This window comes from Myxine glutinosa, chromosome 9 (assembly GCF_964187855.1).
Source record: "Myxine glutinosa chromosome 9, kmMyxGlut1.1, whole genome shotgun sequence".
In the NCBI taxonomy this organism is placed as follows: domain Eukaryota; kingdom Metazoa; phylum Chordata; class Myxini; order Myxiniformes; family Myxinidae; genus Myxine; species Myxine glutinosa.
This window is the reverse complement of record NC_136269.1, coordinates 27,923,457-27,929,444: the sequence shown is the minus strand read 5'-3', so window position 1 is coordinate 27,929,444 and position 5,988 is coordinate 27,923,457. Positions and strand designations below refer to the sequence as shown.

The window sequence follows — 5,988 nt, the reverse complement described above, 5'->3', positions numbered from 1 at the left end:
TCCTGCGAACCTGACACGATCTGAATCTTATTTTGTTTTTCTTCGGAATCACCGGATTCATCACTTGAACGCTTCTGACCTTTTTTCCTGATGTCCACTACGGATACTTCCATGGTATCGTCCGCACTGTCATGTACCGTGGACGAAATGAGGGATGGTTCAACCACTTTTATTCCCACCTTAAGTGGAGGGGCAGGGTTAGTCACCTCACGTTCTAAGTCTATCACTCCCTCCCCCATCCCCCCGGTCGGGGGGGACGGGTCAGGCGCTTCACTCACCGCAGTCGGTGCGGTGGGTGGATTGACCACTCGATCCGCCTCCTCCCCTTCATGGTGCGGTGAAGAGGAGTCGCTCCTCACCAATCCTCCGCGTTCCTGCGGTTTAGCCGCATTGGGACAGGCACTCCTCACATGCCCGTAAGCCCCACACTCGAAACACGTCATAGCCTCCGCGGAGGCATACATTTTGTATTCAAAGCCGTTGATTTTCACACTCAACACGACATTGAGCGTTTTTACATTTGCAGGCAGTATCATGTACACCACTCTCTTAAAGGACATGACATGTTTGAATCGATCGCAAACATTTCGCATCGGCACCATCGAGATCCTCGATACGACCTTACCGAACTTGTTTAATTGTTCACGTAAATCCTCATTTCTAATAAATGGCGGGATATTACTGATGTTAATCTTTACCGTCGGGGCTTGTAAAGCGAACACAGAGAGGAACGTGTTTGGTTCAATGAACAAGCCTTGTTCGACTACACTCGCTACCATGTGCTCCTCGGACAAAAATACGACAAATTTCTTATTCATACGAGAGGCAGCGCGAATACTGTGTGCACCGACGATGTTTCCAATGGCGGAAAGCACATCGTTAATTTCCACCTCGTTGGGAGGAACACAAGCTAGCCCGTGTTTACGAGTTAGCGATTCGTACGTATCAATGCGGAAACGTTCGCCCGCCATTCTAACTCGACCAACTAAAAGATCAAATTCCTCCCCTCCCCCCTTGTCCGGACCGGACAAGAGGGTATCAAACCTAAATAACCGAACTAAAGTAAATAATAAACGTGCATTATAAGCACACAAAGGTCTTACAAAGCGCCGTCGAAAGCCAGTAGGCCGCACCCAAAACGGGCCCGCTCTCAATCCTCTCTCTCTCGAAGACAAAGGTGTAGAACGGATGTAAACAAAATGCCAAAGTACACAGGATAGGAAGGAGAGGGAGGGGGGGGGGCAGGGGAGGGCAGGAGAGAAGGAAAACTCGCAAAGAACTCACTGCACCACAGAGCAGTTGCTCACAGCCGCCATGACGCCACGCCCAACACACGAACGGCCAGCAGGGGGCGCGAGAGAGGGAGAGAGAGAGAGAGAGAGAGAGAGAGAGAGCCCAGAGAGAGAGAGAGAACCCAGAGAGAGAGAGAGAGAGAAAGAGAGAACGCAGCCCCCAACTACCACAAATTGTACAGTCGATAATCCCACATTTGGGGAAATCGTAGGGGTCAACCCACCCGGAGTGCAATGGGTCGGCCTCGTCCTGAGAACACTGCCTGATTGATCACAGTATTTCTCCTGCGAGGTAAGTATAAGAGAAGTGAAGGTAAGTGAGAGAGTGAGAGTGAGAGTGAGAGAGAGAGAGAGAGAGAGAGCCCAGAGAGAGAGAGAGCCCAGAGAGAGAGAGAGAGAGAGAGAGCCCAGAGAGAGAGAGAGAGAGAGAGCCCAGAGAGAGAGAGAGAGAGAGCCCAGAGAGAGAGAGAGAGCCCAGAGAGAGAGAGAGAGCCCAGAGAGAGAGAGAGAGAGACAGACATGCGTTTATTAAAGTGTGAAGAAATGCCTGTGATGGGTTTCCAATTTAGCGTTACTATAGCAGCAAAAGGGTGAATTAATCAAAAATAATTGCAAACGTATATTTGTATATAATTAGCATGCGCTGCCTATCATTACTATGATAACTTGTCTTTGGTATTAAACGGTCAAGATCATCATAAGATTATGATTTATGACACTGAAAATTAATAATTATAATTTTTCACAAAAATGAGCACTTGTTTAAAGTTCGTAACTCCACCATCTCTTGTGGAAGTTTGTATAATTGGTTATTTAAATTTTTGGTATGGAACTGAATCACAGCGGTTACATTTTCAATACTATGTTAACAGCTTGGAATGCTCATGCAGATCACACCTGCCAATCATTTTCAGGAAATCTTACTAATTAATCATTTAGTTGCTGAACGACTTTGAACAATTGCATGTCGTTTGTCCAGAAGTATTAACTGATGTACTGGAAGGCCTTTTTTTTTTTCTTTTTTCTTTTTGAATGCTGAATCGAGGCTTGTGAAAGAGCTAACATTTATTTCACAAACAAATCAACCAGACAAACAAAATATACAAAAAGAGGGAGCGGAAGACAAGATGGGGAGAGAAGGGGAAGCACACAACCACAACATTTGAGAGCAGGGAGAAGTGTGGGAGGGAGAGGGCTTGGGGGCAGGAGGTGTGGGAAGGGGAGGGGAACTCCTGAGCTTGCATTGGCGAGTGATTTGGTGCATAGAGCAGAGGCCTTAAAGGTAAGCCCAGGTTAACCTGCAATGAAGTTTGAGCAAAAAATTATTTTGTTCTTGTTGTGGGATTTCTTTGCATATGCATTAAAAAACCACTTTATAAATGTTTGGGTGACAGTGCTGTAATGTATGTTTGGGAAATCCAAGGTCAATGTCATGAGTAATTCTGAGCACATCTGAAAAATGACATCTCTTCATATTGGCATCTTGAGCCGTCATTGAGAGTATAATTACATTAAGTAGTAAATGACAAAATCCTGCACAGAATTATGAATACGTTAATATTGATGTTGAAAATCATATTAATGTCATAAAGGGAAAAAGTTGATGCGCAGATTAATATTTTGTATTTCTGAGTTTACTCCATTTACTAGCGAAGATGGAAGCCTCTTACATCATGAACACAACAAAGATTATTTCACTTTGGCATTTTTCTTGAGTGCGACATCAGCCATGACGGTCAATAAGTCGATATGATAGACTGGCTCATAATAACAGAATTTCTCGCAGAAGGACAAAGCACATTCCACTTGATTTCTTTGGAATTTAAACAAGGTGTATTTCTTTGTATTCCAGTGATTGTAGCTCAGCCATGTGGGAGACAGTTATATGCTATTCACTGATGAAAGAAATACCAAGAGTATCTAATCGTGACTTAAATATGTCAATTTTAATTCAATTTTAATTTTCAAATTTAGGTGTGCGGCTGTGCCACTGATGCAGTTACCTCTGCAGGTTAGAGCATGAATTTCTAATTTGTACATATTTGTACTTGGTGCCAGGAATTGACCAGTTTCCATGACGTCAGATTGGGCGGGGTGGGGGGTCAAAAGAGGGAGGGGAGGGGCAACGACTCACAAGGAAGTGACGTCATTGGAAACTCCTCGTCAATAAATCGCCTACTCTTCATGAAGGACACCGTGGTATCTTAAAGTGGGTTATACGGTACAGTATATTACCATATGGCACATGACATAACCACAGGGGGCAAAGTTATCGCGTTAATATCAAGTAGATACAAAAAGAGGCAGTTTTTTTGCAAGTTTAATTGTACTAGAACGGCACTCAGTAGAAAGCATACCTCTGCCAGGTGAACAGTTTACGATTTGTATCACAGAGTAGACCAGAAAATCACAATACAGAATCACATTTAATCGAAATCATCCGTCCATAACCTTTTGAGATATCCTGCGTTGTATCGTTTTTGGCCCTATCTCCCAATGGTGAAGAATCCCTGAAAAAATTATACTAACCCCATCCGGATCTTCACCAAAATCTAATGGAATCGTTCTTGTCACAAACACAACCGGTCCACAAAGTTTCGTCCAAATCCGTCCACAACCTTTCGAGATATAGTTTTTGGCCCCATCTCCCAATGGTGAAGAATCACTTTAAAATTCTAGTAGCCGGATCCGAATCTGGATCTTCACCAAAATCTATTCATTTCGTCCTTGTCAGATACGCTACATCTCTGCCAAATTTCGTCCGAATCCGTCCACAACTTTTTGAGATATCTTGTTCACAAACAAACGGACAAACAGACAGACAACATAACCTCCATCCACCTTTAGTGGCTGAGGTAATTATCTATAATTACAGTTCTTTCGTATATTTACATTCACATTGATATCTAATTCCAAAGTCCTCGACTTCTGTTTTTCTGTAAAATAGCTGAAGCAGCTGGGAGTCGGCAAGTGTGTGTCTGTCACAATCATTGCCATCATCACTCTCGTCCTCCTCTTCTCTAGAAATCAAATAATTCCCAGGTATAAAAAAAAAAAAAAAATTAATTCAGGTTCGAGGGAGAAGTTTAGTTCTGAACACTACCCTTACTTTACAGTCCTGAGTTTGGGACACCAGAGTTATTTTAACCATAGTTTTGTTGCCTAATTACCTCATTAGCATGACATTAGGTCCTCGTGAAGATTGCTAAACTCGGAGGGGAGGGATGACGCTGAATCATTCTTAACATATCACCTGGTGTTGGTTGGCCTAATGGTTAGGGAGGTGGGTTTGGGATCCTCAGGTCCTGAGTTAGAATCCCGTTGAATTAATTTAATGCCAGGTGGGGTTGACTCAGCCTGTCATCCTTCCGAGGTCGGCAAAATGAGTACCAGATAACTGGTTATAGAGAGGCATTGCATCAGCGGCAGATGCGCCCACAGAAAAATGATGCAACCAGCAGCCGAGTGGATGCACACGAACCACTATAGTAGAATTCGTAGCGCTGGCCATCCGACCAAACTGAGCAACCAGGAAAGAAGGACCTTAGTCAGGGAGGTCACCAATAACCCAATAACCACTGTGACAGAACTACAGAATTTCTCAGCTAACATGGGAGAACCTGCCAGAAGGCCAACAGTCTCTGCAGCACTTCACCAATCTAGGCTTTATGGGAGAGTGGCCAGACGAAAGCCACTCCTGAGAAAAAGACACATGACAGCACACCTGGAGTTTGCAAAAAGGCACCTGAAAAACTGATAGCATGACGCAAAAGATTCTGTGGTCTGACGAGACAAAAATTGAACTCTTTGGTGTGAATGCAAAGTGCCACGTCTGGCTGAAACCAAGCACAGTTCAACACCCATCTAACATCATCCCTACCGTGAAGCATGGTGGTGGCAGCATCATGCTATGGGGACGCTTTTCATTGGCAGGGACTGGGTGACTTGTAAAGATAGAGGGAACAATGAATGGAGCCAATCTGCTTCAGAGTGCAAAAGATTCTTAACTGCGGCAAAGATTTACATTCCAACACGACAATGACTCCTAACATACAGCCAAAGCAACACTGGAATGGCTACAGAACAAGAACGTGAAAGTCCTTGAGTTGCTCAGCCAAATCCCAGACGTGAGTCCCATTGACAATCTATGGAAAGACTTGAAGATTGCTGTACACTGACTTTTCCCATCTAACTTGACAGAGCTTGAGCAAATCTGCAAGGAAGAATGGGAGAAACTCCCCAAATCCAGATGTGCAAAGCTGATACAGACATACACAAGAGGACTTGAAGCTATAATCGCTGCCAAAGGCGCTTCTACGAGGTATTCACTCAGGGGGTTGAATACTAATGTAAATTACATATTTCTGTATTTTAGTTTTAATTATTTTGTAAAAGGTTCGAAGAAATATCCACTTTGACAAAATGGGGTATTATGTGTAGATCAGTGATGAAAAATCTCAATTTAATCCATTTTTAATTCAGGCTGGAACACATCAGTATGTGAAAAAAGTGCAGATACATTCAAAGTACACCTCCCCCATGCCGAATAAATAAATAACATATCCTCCAGCACACGGCATTGCCAGGGCGCCACAGGCAGCCGGCGATGCCACCATGCAGCACATGGAGACTGTATTGGGAGGGAGAGGTGTACAATAATTTATTGATCAATTGCATAATTAAAATAAATACATAA

At 43.6% G+C, this 5,988-nt stretch overlaps 1 non-coding gene across 1 annotated transcript; it reads right to left on the bottom strand.

Moving 5' to 3' along the window:
* Positions 1-1,428: 1,428 nt before the first annotated feature.
* LOC137435900 (U1 spliceosomal RNA) lies at positions 1,429-1,592 on the bottom strand. The gene has a single exon (XR_010986193.1). It is a non-coding gene; the product is annotated as a U1 spliceosomal RNA (small nuclear RNA).
* Positions 1,593-5,988: the final 4,396 nt, after the last annotated feature.